Raw genomic sequence first — 17,346 nt, 5'->3', positions numbered from 1 at the left:
CTTTTTACCGCTTTGTATATATTTTGGGGGTAGAGCACGTCATTAAAAGGGTTTAATAATGTTTTCGAAATAAAACATACCTTTTAATATAAAATATATATTTTCGCTGAAAATATATGAAATTTGTTAAGTCATACGTTTCGAAGTAAAACGTTTTTGATGAATGAATATTGTAAGTACGGTATTTCTTAAGGGAAACATGACCGTACAGTTGGGGACGAAATCTTGACTAGGTCTCATATGATGGAGAGTAAGGGGAATTCGTACAACGTCGTGTATTAAATTGTCATATTAGTAGGATATATATATTGTACGTGAGGCAGACATCATATTGTCCTTCAAGAGGACCCTGCGCCCATGATGTCGTTTAATCAGTTAAGTATTGCACGCGATGAATTGTTGGTAGATCTATCGGGTTGACAACCCCGTCGTGACCGGTTGCCCCGTGTCAAGTCAAATGACGAATTTAAATTCTGTTTATTGTCTAGCTTTGATTATCCCTGTATGGTTAATATATAGTTCGTATCGTCTAGCTAACAAACGAGTCTGAAAGTTGACGCCATAATTTAATATACAAAACCTGGGCAATATATATATTACAGTTGTCGGATTGATGAACCGGCGGAATGTCACACCCTGGCTTTGCGGAAGCGTGGTTAATTTGGTGTGACTTCTTAATACCATAGCTTAATCATAACAAGCTATATGAATTGAAAATATGCAAGATCATCCATTAAAAATAAAATAGTAAAACATTGTCTTAACGGGTTAACACCCAACAACCATAACTTGTCTAAACATTACAAATGCAAACTTAAAGTAAACATGATTCAAGGACTGTGACTTGTCTAGGAAAGAGTCACAAGCCTCGAACCCTGGATGACCTCGGGCCTAATGCAGCGGAAAACAAGCCATACCGCGCCAGATCGTTAATTCCCTGAAATACATGTAAGTTGAAAAATCAACAATAATGTTGAGCGAGTTCATGCGAAAGTGCGTAAACAAACCTTTATCTTTATCAAAAACCTGGTATGTAGCAAATAAGGAAAAAGAGATCACCAATGGTTTGCAAGGCCATTGATATGTGTGAAGTGCAAGTAGGGATGACTCAAACCTAGCGGATTTATGCGTCGGGCACTAAGTCACCCCGAGGTCCGTTATGCTGGACCTGGGGCTGGGCTCGCTACACCCAGATAGATCTACCGCTCCTGTCCCTCGGTCCTACTACGAGGATTAATGGCCTCAAGTTGTGCCTACCCACTCACATGATCTGAGTAACAAACCTCCTTACGCTAACCATACCGTGTATAAACATATTCATAATCATAGTAACATGTATTTCACCCCCGCAGTTTATAAAACTGAAAACAGTTAAGAGAAAAGGGGGACATGAACTCACAGTGAGTGCGTCACAATACCAAGTAATCCAAATATCCAACTGCTGCGCAACGACCTACATGTGCTAATTCTATTAGACGGATGGCCGTGCTTTAGCTTCACAGTTTACATTTTCGGGAAACAGTTAGACAACCGTTCCGCGTATATACTTGGTAGTTAATCTCCTTCCCAAGGATGGGGGAATTAATACATGCGTGTTTATAATATTAAGTCTCACTTAATATATTTTATTTCTCATCTCAAAATATAATTATTTTTCTCAAAAATAATATATTTTCTCTTTACATAATACTTTCCAAAATAATACGTTGACAAGATACGCATTCGTGAATATTTCCGTATAAAGCGTAAGTTACGTTTTGACGATTAAGTGGTAATAGTAATTACCATTGTAACTTATATGTTTGTCGTAAAGGCGTTGGTATTATTTTGGGTTCGACAAAGTTTGTAAATATTATTTTTACTCTAAAAATAATATTTATATATTTTCACAAAATAATCATAAACAGTGTGATGAAAAATATATTTATCGAATAAATATTTATCACGTTTAGTTTTTGTGAAAATCCCACCTCCGATTATTTAATAAATAAAGTCATGGCGAAATATATTTTGAAAACATTTCAAAAATAATTCTAACACTTGTAAATAATTCTAAGTGTTAGATTTTTAGAAAAATTTCTCCAGAGTTTCCCCTGTAACTGGAGGTGGCCACGCTTTCAAGCGTATCATTTTCTTTTACAAAATCATTTCAACAATTCTTCAAATCAACCAAATCAATTTCCAACACATTAAACAAGTTTCAACACTTCAAACTTGTAGACTAGTATGTAAAATCGCATTATTACATGAACTTGTAGTTTTTCTAAAACTATTGCGTAGATCTCGTTATATTTAGTGGATCTATGTATAAAATAGTTTAGTCTTGCAAAAACCTCGTTTTTGGAACAAATCATTCTTTACAACTTCCCGACAATTTTTATAAAAATTGTTATTTTGTCGGACCTTTCGTTTCACAAGTGTTTATACACTTGTAGTTTGTAAAAATCATATTTGTTATCATGTTATCCAACTTATATAAAACATGATTTTCTCGACACTTGGTTCTACGAATGTACCACTTATACATACGTAGATCGGCTCGTTTTAAATACCATTTTACATGTCAAAACACTTTTACACAAGTTCATGTTTCCTGTGTGGTGGAGTTTCACCTTTTAACCCTTGTACAAAAGAAACAAGTGTATGTCAAGATTCGGGATCTTAACAAAGTCGGGTTAAACGATGATAAGAGCCACCACAACGTAGATCGGGCCTCAACAATCAACATATTCAAATACTACAACTTTTACACGTGTTATATGCTTTTAACCAACGATATTCGAGTTTTTGTAGACTTTTTAGATTCAAAAGATGGGTTACCGACTTTTAACCGTTAAAAATCCTTTTAACCACTTTAGATACGTTCAAGAACAAGTTTTAAATGTTATACCTCTAGCTCGGGGCTAGGGAAGATCTTTGGCGAAAACGGCGTGGATAAAAGCAAATGAACGTGGTCCTTTAGCTTCCGCTTGCTTCAAGCTTCCTCGTACGTGATCCCCGACACTAGTATATGCTCGGAATGGCAAGACACGAACCGAAAGTATGGTGGATGGTGGTGGGTATGTTCGGCCGAGAGGGAGGGGGCAAGAGGGAGAGAAAGTGTGGGTGTTGGTGTGTGTGAGTTTGTGTGGTGTGTGTGTGTATTTATAGAGAAATTTAGTGCTATCGTCCAACGGTTTCAAGTCGTCTAGATATCCACGAAATCTAATATAATATTCAAAGTTGTACTCCCTTGGTCCCACCTAGTTGGCCGATTCCATTGAGGGGGAATGCCATCCGGTTCGATCTCGATTGTTCAGTTAGAGTTTAGTTTGGTTAAGTCGGTTAACTTTAGGGATTAACCCCGTTAGTTGTTTAACGCGTTATAAGGCGGGTGTTAGGGTAATCAGGGACCCTAACTGGCTCAGAAAAATACCAATAATATTTCTGGCAATATTTTTATGTTCCGGGTATAGTCCGGTTGTTCGGTCGGATAGTAATCCGTTAAAGTGCTTAAGTAATCCTTTAAGCGTTGTAAATAATATTTTTAGCGACACAATTTATTCTGCAAAGTGTCAGGAATATTTCCTCATGTTTTTGGCACTTTATTAATTAGCTAGAAGCTAGTATGTTGATAAAAATGCCGTGTTTTGTGTTTAGAGTACGTTTTAGGCACATCCAATCTCTATATCTTATTCCTAGAGACGCAATTATACAACCCTTGTATCCTTACACACACTATGGGTGCAGTAAAATATTTCTGGCTCATTCAGGCCTTTAGAGGCAGTGTCTGCCTGATGCTGGCTATAACAGCCTGTCAAATAGGTTATCCGTTCAAATGCTACTGTGCTTTTGTGCATCATGTTTGTCACTAATGTTCAGTAAATAAATAATGTAGTGACGGAAAAATCAAAGTATGATGCAGATATGTACAAGTATCAAAAATCAAGTAGCAGTTTATCATAAATCTCAGTTAAGCACAGTAATTAGGCAACAATTAATAGTTAATTAAGTCGTACGGATACCTGGTTTGGTGAGGGTTGTCACATTCTCCCCCTGTTAAATAAATTTCGTCCCGAAATTTTAAATTCTGCTTGTAGAAGCAGGGTTCTCAGGAAATAAGTGGGGGTATTTCTCTTTCATTCGGTCTTCATGCTCCCAGGTGAACTCAGGACCATGTCTAGCATTCCAACGAACTTTGACGAGCTTGACACTGCTCCGGCGGGTCTTGTTTACTTTCCAATCCGTGACCTCGACAGGTTCTTCAACGAAGTGGAGCGTGTCGTCAATATGAATTTCGTCGGTAGGAATGGCAACGTTAACTTGAGTTGGACTTCTCTTCAGATTGGATACATGAAATGTATCGTGAACATTATTCAGCTCGGCAGGTAGATCCAACTTGTATGCTACGGTCCCAATTCTTTCCAAAACCTTGAAAGGACCAATGTAGCGCGGATTCAACTTCCCACGCTTCCCAAAGCGTGCCACACCCTTCCAGGGTGATACCTTCAACAAAACCATATCCCCAACCTCAAACTCCTGAGGTTTCCTTTTCAGATCTGCGTAGGTCTTCTGACGGTCACGAGCCGCACTAATGCGATTTCGGATTTGCGCGATCTTATCTGTAGTTTCCTGAACTACATCGGGACCTACCAATTGTCTATCACCTGCGTCAGACCAACAGAGCGGCGACCTGCACTTGCGCCCATATAACGCTTCGAATGGCGCGGCACCAATACTGGTGTGGTAGCTGTTGTTGTATGAAAATTCAACCAGGGGTAAATGCTTATCCCAGCTACCGCCTAAATCCATCACACATGCTCTCAGCATGTCCTCCAACGTCTGAATCGTCCGCTCACTTTGGCCGTCGGTCTGCGGGTGAAAGGCAGTGCTCATATTCAGCTTTGAGCCAAAAGCTTCCTGGAAGGATTGCCATATCCTCGATACGAACCTCCCGTCTCTATCAGAAATAATTGAGAGAGGTACTCCATGGCGTGTAACAATCTCTCTCATATAGATTTCAGCCAATTTGCTTGTATGATCCTTCTCGCGGATAGGTAAGAAGTGTGCTGACTTCGTTAAGCGATCCACTATCACCCAGATAGCGTCATGGCCTTTTGGCGTCCTTGGCAACTTCGTAATAAAATCCATGGAGATTTCTTCCCACTTCCACTGGGGAATTTTTGGTTGCTGCAGAAGTCCCGAAGGCTTCTGGTATTCCGCCTTAACTTTGGCGCAAGTTAAACATTTGCTCACGTATATAGCAACATCGCCTTTCATCCTAGGCCACCAGTAATAATCTTTAAGATCCTGGTACATCTTATCCGCTCCAGGGTGGATAGAGTACCGTGACTTGTGAGCTTCTTCAAAGATAACCTCTCTTAAACCACCAAACAGAGGAACCCAAATCCTTTTCTCAAAACACAATGTTCCTTCCCTGTTTGGCACCAATATCTTCTCCATCCCACGGAGATATTCTTCCTCAAGGTTTCCTTCCTTGAGAGCTTCCTTCTGTGCTGCATGAACGCGTGAGGAAAGGTCGGTTTGAATTATCATTTCCATAGCCCTAACCCTTATGGGCTTGATTCTCTCTTTACGACTTAGGGCATCAGCGACCACATTCGCCTTCCCCGGATGATACTTGATCTCGCAGTCGTAATCGTTCAACAACTCGACCCATCGTCTTTGCCTCATGTTCAACTCCTTCTGGTTGAATATATGCTGGAGGCTCATGTGATCTGTGAAAATTGTACACTTCGTACCGTAAAGGTAGTGTCTCCAGATCTTCAAGGCAAAAACCACTGCGCCTAGCTCCAAATCATGCGTGGTATAGTTCTTTTCGTGCACTTTCAGTTGGCGTGATGCGTAGGCGATAACCTTTTGACGTTGCATCAACACACAACCCAATCCTTGACGCGATGCGTCGCAGTATACCACGAAATCGTCAGTACCTTCTGGTAGAGCTAAGATCGGCGCGTTACAAAGCTTATCCTTCAATATCTGAAACGCTTCATCCTGTTTGATTCCCCAATCAAACTTCTTATCTTTCTGCGTGAGGAGTGTCAACGGTTGAGCGATCTTTGAAAAGTTCTCGATGAACCTTCGATAATAGCCAGCCAAACCCAAGAATTGCCGAATCTCGGTTGGCGTCTTTGGCGTTTCCCAGTCTTTGATCGCCTCGATTTTGGTTGGGTCCACATGGATTCCATTTCCATTCACCACGTGCCCAAGGAATTGCACCTCACGTAGCCAAAACTCACACTTAGAGAACTTGGCGTACAATTGTTCCTTCTTTAGTAGCTCCAGAATGGCTCTAAGATGCTGCTCGTGCTCAGCCTTCGTCTTTGAATAAATCAAGATGTCGTCGATGAATACAATCACGAACTTATCCAAGTACGGCTTACAAACTCGGTTCATCAAATCCATGAACACTGCAGGTGCGTTTGTCAAACCAAACGGCATAACCAGAAACTCGTAGTGTCCATATCGAGTTCTGAAGGCTGTCTTCGGGATACTCTCCTCCTGTATCCGTAGCTGATGGTATCCGGATCGAAGATCGATCTTTGAATAGAAGCTTGAACCTTGAAGCTGGTCGAACAGATCATCGATTCTTGGCAGGGGATACCTATTCTTGATCGTCAGCTTGTTCAACTCTCTGTAGTCAATGCACATCCGAAAACTACCGTCCTTCTTCTTCACAAACAAAACTGGAGCTCCCCAAGGCGAGAAGCTTGGTCGGATAAAACCCTTGTCTAACAACTCTTGAAGTTGTGTCGACAGTTCTTGCATCTCAGATGGAGCAAGTCTGTAGGGTGCCTTAGCCACAGGCGCAGCGCCCGGAACTAAGTCGATGCGAAACTCCACTTGCCTCTGAGGCGGCAAGCCAGGCAAGTCTTCTGGAAAAACTTCTGGGTAATCCCTCACGACAGGGATGTCTTCGATCTTCGGCTCAGCAGCCTTCTTATCCACAATGTGTGCTAGAAAAGCAACACATCCTTTCCTCAAACACTTCCTCGCTTTCAGGCAGCTAATCATCCTTAACGGCGTCTCACGCTTCTCCCCATGAACAACAATGGTCTCACCATCATCGGTCGGGATACGAACAATCTTCTCGTGACAAACTATCTCTGCCTTGTTACTCGATAACCAATCCATCCCTACTACCACGTCGAAGCTTCCCAACTGGACTGGTAGTAGATCGAGAGCAAACTCACGCTCTCCCAGCTCGATTACGCAACCTCGAATCACCTTGTTAGCTTCTACTAACTTCCCATTCGCTAATTCGATCGAGTAAGGAATGTCTAACTTACTGGCGGCTAAACCAAGCATGTTTCTAAATTCTAGCGATACGAAGCTATAATCGGCACCAGTATCAAACAAAACGGATGCATAGCGTTGGTTTACAGGGAACGTACCAGTGACAACGTTGGGATCCTGGCGCGCTTCCCTGGCTTCCATGTTAAACACTCTTCCGCGTGCCTGGTTTAATTCTGGGCAATTCCTCTTGAAATGCCCTTGATCTCCACAATTAAAACATCCGGGCCTCTGCCCGTTTCCACCATTGTTTCCAACTTGATGGTTTCCCTGGTTTCGATTCATGGCGCCCGCTTGGTTAGCATTATTGGCACGGTTTCCATCACCTCCCAGGTTTCCTTGTGGGCGGTTCCCAGCACCACCACGGTTGTTCCTATTCCCATATCCTCCTTGGCCTCCCCGGCCAGCATTTGCCCAACAAAAATCTTTTGTATGACCAGTCTTCCCACATGATTCACAAACTCTCAGGCTGCAACGACCAGAGTGATGTTTTTGGCATGAGTTGCACTTGGGATGTGCACCCATGTATCCCTTCCCTTTCTTTCTACCACCAGCTGAATCCTGAGCTGGCGCACTCGATTCTCCCTTCTTAACCACCATCCCGGTGCTCTGCTTGAAACTCGAAAACTTTCGCTTATTACCACCAGATGACTCCACATGAGTCTCTTTCTTCTTGGGCTCAACCCCATCAAACTTGTTCAACCGAATCGCCTCTTCGGTGAGAGCCACACTCAGATCAATGGCTTCTGTGATGGTTGCAGGTTTAGAAGAAGTCACCATGCTGATTATCTGAGGAGCCAATCCCCAGATGAAGCGTTCAATCCTCTTGAACTCCGGTGTAACCATGTAGGGTACCACGTGCGACAAATCGTGGAACCTCTGGACATACTCAGCTATCTTGGAACCTTCCATCTTTAGGCGCCAGAATTCGGTCTCTAACCTCTGAATTTCAGCACGAGAACAGTACTTCTTGCGCATGAGCTCTTTCAACTCTGTCCAGGTCAGTGCGTAAGCTGCGGCTTCGCCAAGGGTCTGGACCTGTAGATTCCACCAGGATAGGGCTCCATCCACAAATAGCCCTGAGATGTAGGTGACTTGCTGATCCAATGCGCACTTGCTCATGCGAAGTACGGACTCGGTCTTCTCTGCCCAGCGGACGAAAGCAACAGCACCACCTGTGCCGTCGAAGTTTATGGGCTTACAGTCCAGGAATTGTTTGTAGGTGCACCCATGAGGAGGATTTTGGTTGCCGTTGATGTTCGAGCTACTTCCGCTTGGTCCTCCTTGCGAGGCAGCATATTGAGCAATGGCGGCAGCAATAACTTGCTGTAGTTCTTCAGGAGTAGTGGGCATCGGCTGAGGTTGTCGTCTTGGTGCCATCTTCTAAAGATGCGTACGTCGACTAGGCCATAATAAACATACGTATATAGTAATAATAATATATAACATCTCATGTTATCAATACATCACACACAACATCCCATGTCCCAACATCCCATGTCACAAATTTCATACCTACAACATCCCATGTCCCAACATCCCATGTTGCAAATATCATACATACAACATCCCATGTCCCAACATCCCATGTTACAAATATCATACATACAACATCCCATGTCCCAACATCCCATGTTGCAAATATCATACAACATCCCATGTCCCAACATCCCATGTTGCAAATATCATACATACAACATCCCATGTCCCAACATCCCATGTTGCAAATATCATACAACATCCCATGTCCCAACATCCCATGTTGCAAATATCATACATACAACATCCCATGTCACAAAACATAAACAAGCAATCAAGTGAATCAGATATGGTGAGAATACGGCGATTGTTATATATATCGAGACCATAATGTGGTACGGGTATCAGTACGTCACTGTATCATACAATCACAAATCAAATAGGGGCTACATCACCCCCGTCAAAAATAATATCACATCAGTGTCACATACATCCCGTACATCAATAAATATCAACAAAAAATCAGTATCGTCAGATGGTCTCCAAAAGGCTGTGCAGTCACAATCGCGGTCGTCTCACCATTGTCTACCACTATGGCACCAATGAGCCCTATGCGGATGGGGGTGGAGGAGGGGGAAAGTGAGCGTAAAGTAAGCGGCGTAAATGAAGCCAATCCTCCTCCATCGCCTGCTGAGTGCGAATAACAGATGCAATCTGCTGCTCCAAGGTCAAAAGTCGGGCAGCATAGTCAGGAGGTAATAATCGAAAAGGCTGAAAAGATGAAGATGTCTGACCAAGATATGGACCTAGTGATAACTGAGCTCTCTCGAGCTCCTGGAGTCGCTGTGTATGGGAATCATGCTGATGGACAAAGGACATCAAGACGTCCTCTATGGTATGTCCCATATGGAATGGATGATATGGATCAGTAGGTGGCATCGGTGAGGAAGATGACCAAAGCAGTGGCATGCTGGTGGGATCGAATGGTGCTACATGAACAGAGGATGGAACAGGTGTCATCTGAGGTACGAAGGGCATAGGCATCGGTATGTGCCCAAAGGGGTGGGCTGAAGAGCCCTCTCCAGGCCCTGCTGGAGGTACAAACGGTGGGATCTGAAACGAAAAATCAGTATGATGTGCCTCAGTGTGATGTGGTGGAAGTGGTGGAACATCCTCGTCAGCCGGTATCCAACCGTGCTGAGCCTCCTCATCAGGTGGATCCATATGCTCTGCAAATAGAGCGTGCTCAGGCTCAATGGGTACAGGATCAAAAGGAGCAATGACAGGATCAACATGATCAATATGATGGTCAACAGGGACGTCAGCAATCAAAGGTGGGTCAACAAAAGGATAAACAGCATGATCAGCAGCTAACAAAGGGACATCATCAACAGGAAGATCGCCAACTGGCGGGTCAGCCAAAACAGGCTCAACAGGAACGTCAGCATGTACCAAGTCATGCTCATGCACAGGATCGAAAGCAGCTGCCTGCTCTGGGGCTACGGCAGGCTCCGGGTCATCAAAAGCCATGTCAAAATCAAACTCTGGATCAAAGGGATCGATAGGATCGACGGGATTAACAGGGTCCTCCATATGCTGGTCCATAGGAATATACTCAATATCGCGGTCAGGATCAAATCCTGGAGGAAAAACGGGATCGGAATCCTCAATATCGTCGTGCTCAAATACAAGGCTCGGAATGGGGGCGGCAGAAGATGCCTGATCAGGGTCCGAGTCATGAACAAAATGCTGAATGCTCACCTCGTGAGACGGAGCAGAAGCCACAGACTCAAAAGAGTCTGGGACTGGTGAGTGAGCGGGCGAGTCTCCAGCTGGGGCATCAGCAATCATCAAGAGACCGCCAGCGGGTAAAGGGGCTGCATCAGGAACCTCGTCCTCAAAAGGCTCGTCCTCGTAGAGGTCAATGTCGCCGTCAGCCTCGGCGTCTAGTAATAGCTCGTGTGCTGGGTAAGAAGCAAGAGGAATCGGAGCTGGAATCACAACAAGGGGAAGATACTCAGCAGGATCGCCATCAATAGGCTCATAGGCACCCTCGGGTAAAGCGAAGGGCAAGGAGTCATCAGTATGCTCATCAATGCCGTCGGGTAGAGCGAACGGCTGGAAGTCATCATCATCCGTGCTCGAGTAGTCTGAGGTATGCACCCCACGCTCCGATGACACAATGTCATCCGACACTATGGGTAGTGGTCCAGTGGTATCTGAGTCTCCGGTGCCTGATGTATCCATGTGTCTGTAACACAATCACAAGTATGCACAAATAATCAGTAAATCAGGTAATCACATAAGTTACCAAATAATAGTCACATAATTCTCCTAGTCCCACTAGCCTCCCAGCCTCCCAGACTGTCCTTCCTAGTCGCACTAGCCAACTTTCCCAGCCTCCCAGACTGACTCCCTAGTCCCACTAGCAAACTTTCCTAGCCTCCCAGACTGACTCCCTAGTCCCACTAGCAAATTCTCCCAGCCTCCCAGACTGACTCCCTAGTCCCACTAGCAAATTCTCCCAGCCTCCCAGACTGACTCCCTAGTCCCACTAGCCAACTACCTCGATCCATTAGATCGAGCCTCGGCCTCCCAGACCGAGCCTCAGTCTCCCAGACCGAGCCTCAGCCTCCCAGACTGAGCTTAAAAATAATAAATAAAATATGCTCAACATTTGTTTATAAAAAGGTTTTGGATCTGGACTTAAGTGGCATGCAGAAAAATGTTTTCGTGAGAGCCCTAGTGATCATAGTCTAGACTCGAGAAGGAATCCTAGTTCGCTATGATCAGAGCTCTGATACCAAGCTGTCACACCCTGGCTTTGCGGAAGCGTGGTTAATTTGGTGTGACTTCTTAATACCATAGCTTAATCATAACAAGCTATATGAATTGAAAATATGCAAGATCATCCATTAAAAATAAAATAGTAAAACATTGTCTTAACGGGTTAACACCCAACAACCATAACTTGTCTAAACATTACAAATGCAAACTTAAAGTAAACATGATTCAAGGACTGTGACTTGTCCAGGAAAGAGTCACAAGCCTCGAACCCTGGATGACCTCGGGCCTAATGCAGCGGAAAACAAGCCATACCGCGCCAGATCGTTAATTCCCTGAAATACATGTAAGTTGAAAAATCAACAATAATGTTGAGCGAGTTCATGCGAAAGTGCGTAAACAAACCTTTATCTTTATCAAAAACCTGGTATGTAGCAAATAAGGAAAAAGAGATCACCAATGGTTTGCAAGGCCATTGATATGTGTGAAGTGCAAGTAGGGATGACTCAAACCTAGCGGATTTATGCGTCGGGCACTAAGTCACCCCGAGGTCCGTTATGCTGGACCTGGGGCTGGGCTCGCTACACCCAGATAGATCTACCGCTCCTGTCCCTCGGTCCTACTACGAGGATTAATGGCCTCAAGTTGTGCCTACCCACTCACATGATCTGAGTAACAAACCTCCTTACGCTAACCATACCGTGTATAAACATATTCATAATCATAGTAACATGAATTCACAGTTTACATTTTCGGGAAACAGTTAGACAACCGTTCCGCGTATATACTTGGTAGTTAATCTCCTTCCCAAGGATGGGGGAATTAATACATGCGTGTTTATAATATTAAGTCTCACTTAATATATTTTATTTCTCATCTCAAAATATAATTATTTTTCTCAAAAATAATATATTTTCTCTTTACATAATACTTTCCAAAATAATACGTTGACAAGATACGCATTCGTGAATATTTCCGTATAAAGCGTAAGTTACGTTTTGACGATTAAGTGGTAATAGTAATTACCATTGTAACTTATATGTTTGTCGTAAAGGCGTTGGTATTATTTTGGGTTCGACAAAGTTTGTAAATATTATTTTTACTCTAAAAATAATATTTATATATTTTCACAAAATAATCATAAACAGTGTGATGAAAAATATATTTATCGAATAAATATTTATCACGTTTAGTTTTTGTGAAAATCCCACCTCCGATTATTTAATAAATAAAGTCATGGCGAAATATATTTTGAAAACATTTCAAAAATAATTCTAACACTTGTAAATAATTCTAAGTGTTAGATTTTTAGAAAAATTTCGCCAGAGTTTCCCCTGTAACTGGAGGTGGCCACGCTTTCAAGCGTATCATTTTCTTTTACAAAATCATTTCAACAATTCTTCAAATCAACCAAATCAATTTCCAACACATTAAACAAGTTTCAACACTTCAAACTTGTAGACTAGTATGTAAAATCGCATTATTACATGAACTTGTAGTTTTTCTAAAACTATTGCGTAGATCTCGTTATATTTAGTGGATCTATGTATAAAATAGTTTAGTCTTGCAAAAACCCCGTTTTTGGAACAAATCATTCTTTACAACTTCCCGACAATTTTTATAAAAATTGTTATTTTGTCGGACCTTTCGTTTCACAAGTGTTTATACACTTGTAGTTTGTAAAAATCATATTTGTTATCATGTTATCCAACTTATATAAAACATGATTTTCTCGACACTTGGTTCTACGAATGTACCACTTATACATACGTAGATCGGCTCGTTTTAAATACCATTTTACATGTCAAAACACTTTTACACAAGTTCATGTTTCCTGTGTGGTGGAGTTTCACCTTTTAACCCTTGTACAAAAGAAACAAGTGTATGTCAAGATTCGGGATCTTAACAAAGTCGGGTTAAACGATGATAAGAGCCACCACAACGTAGATCGGGCCTCAACAATCAACATATTCAAATACTACAACTTTTACACGCGTTATATGCTTTTAACCAACGATATTCGAGTTTTTGTAGACTTTTTAGATTCAAAAGATGGGTTACCGACTTTTAACCGTTAAAAATCCTTTTAACCACTTTAGATACGTTCAAGAACAAGTTTTAAATGTTATACCTCTAGCTCGGGGCTAGGGAAGATCTTTGGCGAAAACGGCGTGGATAAAAGCAAATGAACGTGGTCCTTTAGCTTCCGCTTGCTTCAAGCTTCCTCGTACGTGATCCCCGACACTAGTATATGCTCGGAATGGCAAGACACGAACCGAAAGTATGGTGGATGGTGGTGGGTATGTTCGGCCGAGAGGGAGGGGGCAAGAGGGAGAGAAAGTGTGGGTGTTGGTGTGTGTGAGTTTGTGTGGTGTGTGTGTGTATTTATAGAGAAATTTAGTGCTATCGTCCAACGGTTTCAAGTCGTCTAGATATCCACGAAATCTAATATAATATTCAAAGTTGTACTCCCTTGGTCCCACCTAGTTGGCCGATTCCATTGAGGGGGAATGCCATCCGGTTCGATCTCGATTGTTCAGTTAGAGTTTAGTTTGGTTAAGTCGGTTAACTTTAGGGATTAACCCCGTTAGTTGTTTAACGCGTTATAAGGCGGGTGTTAGGGTAATCAGGGACCCTAACTGGCTCAGAAAAATACCAATAATATTTCTGGCAATATTTTTATGTTCCGGGTATAGTCCGGTTGTTCGGTCGGATAGTAATCCGTTAAAGTGCTTAAGTAATCCTTTAAGCGTTGTAAATAATATTTTTAGCGACACAATTTATTCTGCAAAGTGTCAGGAATATTTCCTCATGTTTTTGGCACTTTATTAATTAGCTAGAAGCTAGTATGTTGATAAAAATGCCGTGTTTTGTGTTTAGAGTACGTTTTAGGCACATCCAATCTCTATATCTTATTCCTAGAGACGCAATTATACAACCCTTGTATCCTTACACACACTATGGGTGCAGTAAAATATTTCTGGCTCATTCAGGCCTTTAGAGGCAGTGTCTGCCTGATGCTGGCTATAACAGCCTGTCAAATAGGTTATCCGTTCAAATGCTACTGTGCTTTTGTGCATCATGTTTGTCACTAATGTTCAGTAAATAAATAATGTAGTGACGGAAAAATCAAAGTATGATGCAGATATGTACAAGTATCAAAAATCAAGTAGCAGTTTATCATAAATCTCAGTTAAGCACAGTAATTAGGCAACAATTAATAGTTAATTAAGTCGTACGGATACCTGGTTTGGTGAGGGTTGTCACACGGAAGGCCCATGGATTTTATTAAGGAAGTAAAACAGACTTCTAAAATTTATATGGATGTTTTCAAATAAACATCTAATCAGAAAGTTTTCCTTGGAATAAAATTGGTTGTAAGTGAATATGTGAACTCACCATCCTTTGTGTTGACACTTGATTTTTAACGTGTTCTACAGGTACTTGAGTTCGGCTTCGGGAAATCATGGCGTATCTTGTGTTTGATGATGCATGTTGTGTAATTTGAAAATGTTGGACAACTTTTAAACTTTCTGGGACGTTTTGTAATAAGATCCGCAAGGATCAAAGACAACTTAACTATGTGATTGTGTCGTGTCTTAAAACGTAATGTTTAATAACTTATGTTTAAAATAAATCAATATGTCCAACAATAAAATGCATCGCTCGACAAGATATAAATGGGCACCAACTTCTGTTACCACTACGTTTTATATTCCTTTGCGACGTTTTTGGGGTGTGACAGAAGAGTCCATGAATGAGGAGGTTACACGTGTCCGACAAAGCTATGATGCGTCGACAGCGGACTCTTCCCATATACTTGGCAGACTCCTCCCATATACTTGGCAGACTCCTCCCATTGGCCCGGCAGACTCCTCCCATATACTTGGCAGACTCCTCCCATTGGCTCGGCTGACTCTTCCCAACAGCTTGGCGGACTCCTCACATTGTTCAGCTGACTCCTCACATTTCTTTTTAATTCTATCAAATATATATATATATATATATATCTATTTAATATAACATTATAACATAAAACATTACAACATAACTTAAAAATTAGAAATATAACATAAAACATTACAACATAACTTAAACATTACAACATAACTTAAATATTACAACCTAAAAACATGACATAGCATGTTATTAAAAAAGAAGACACTAAGATATAATTTTTCCAAATTTCAAACACCGAAAGGTGTTGAACGTCCTCCCCGTAAAGCATAGCGTAGTCGAGCAGGCCTCTTGAACCGAGCCAATAGGAGGAGTCTGCCAAGTATATGGGAGGAGTCTGCCACGTATATGGGAGGAGTCTGCCGAGCCAATGGGAGGAGTCTGCCAAGTATATGGGAGGAGTCCGCCGTCGACGCATCACCTTTGTCGGACACGTGTAGCCTCCTCATTCATGGACTCTTTAAGTTGACAGACGAACGCATCCCATATCGCAGGAGTCCGTCCATGGACGCAGGAGGGTGGCATTTTGGTAATTTTGGTTGGTCAAGTGACATTCGGGTAATTTTTCCCTTAAAGAAATTAGAGATATAATTATACAGCTAACATATCAACACAGCCTCGTACTTGACATAAAAGTTATTATGTTAACAGACAGACATAGAGAATTTATTACTACTGTAGAATTTATTACTACTGTGTGCCCAGGCTGCATGCTTAATATTGTAGAATGAGGATCTACTAGTTTCCTTTCCCCTTTCTAGAGAACTATCATTAGGTTGTGTAACTGGTGAGTTGTACACTTGTACTGAATATACATAACAATTGTTATTCTGCTATTGTATAGATAAGTTTTTTTCGAAAAAAAAATCTAACAGATGAACACTTCTTACTATAATTCATCAGTGACATAACCCTGAATGGAGGTTTCGTATTCCAAATTCTTCTTGTATGTAATCTCACTTTCAAATTAAAGTATTTTGTAGGTGCATGAATTTAATAATCGGTTAAGACAGAGCAAAGATATAGACTATAGAAATTCTTTTAGTGAAAAAGAATTGATTAGATCGTCTTTTAACAAATTAGATGAGTCCTTTATATAGCTGGGTCAATGTACCCAACGAATCATTGCAACTTTTCATGAAATCCTTTACCCAGCCATCCCGTCCATGCCGATCTTTACTTAGTCTATCCCGTCCATGCAGGTATGTTATCTTATTTTTATTTCATTTATCTACGAGCAATTTAATGTTATGGAATGGGTATTCTATTTAAATTCTTATAGGCTTACGACCCATCCTATACTCAGCCCAACCTTTCCATGCCGCATTTTCCTCAGTCCCGCCAGACCATGCCGATCTTTCCTCTGTTCGACCTTTCCATGCAGGTATGTTATTTTGTTTTTATTTTATTTTCTACGAACAATTTTAATGTTATGTAATGAGTATTATGTTTAATTTTTTACAGGCTCCAGACACGTCCTATACGCTGCAGAACCCGTCACGCTCTACTAGGCGTGGCCCGAACTTTGCGGAGGAGGAGCTCGCTGAGTCTGACGAGAATTGATGACAATAGTGGTTTATGTTATTTTTATATGATGTAGTACTGTATGAACAATTGAATTTTACGTTTTGATGTATGAACAATTTACTTTTCAGTATTTATAATATTTATTTAATTTGGATATTTTTGTTGTTTGTATTGCTTAATTTAACTGCATTTTTTATAAAAATTATAACAAAAAAAACCAACATTATTTTATAACAAAAAACCAACTTAATTAATTAAAAAAATAAGGGTAAATTACTTTTTGAGTCCCTGTGTTTTATGGGTTTT

The sequence above is a fragment of the Helianthus annuus genome, chromosome 6 (assembly GCF_002127325.2).
Source record: "Helianthus annuus cultivar XRQ/B chromosome 6, HanXRQr2.0-SUNRISE, whole genome shotgun sequence".
In the NCBI taxonomy this organism is placed as follows: domain Eukaryota; kingdom Viridiplantae; phylum Streptophyta; class Magnoliopsida; order Asterales; family Asteraceae; genus Helianthus; species Helianthus annuus.
This window is presented reverse-complemented; position numbering follows the sequence as displayed.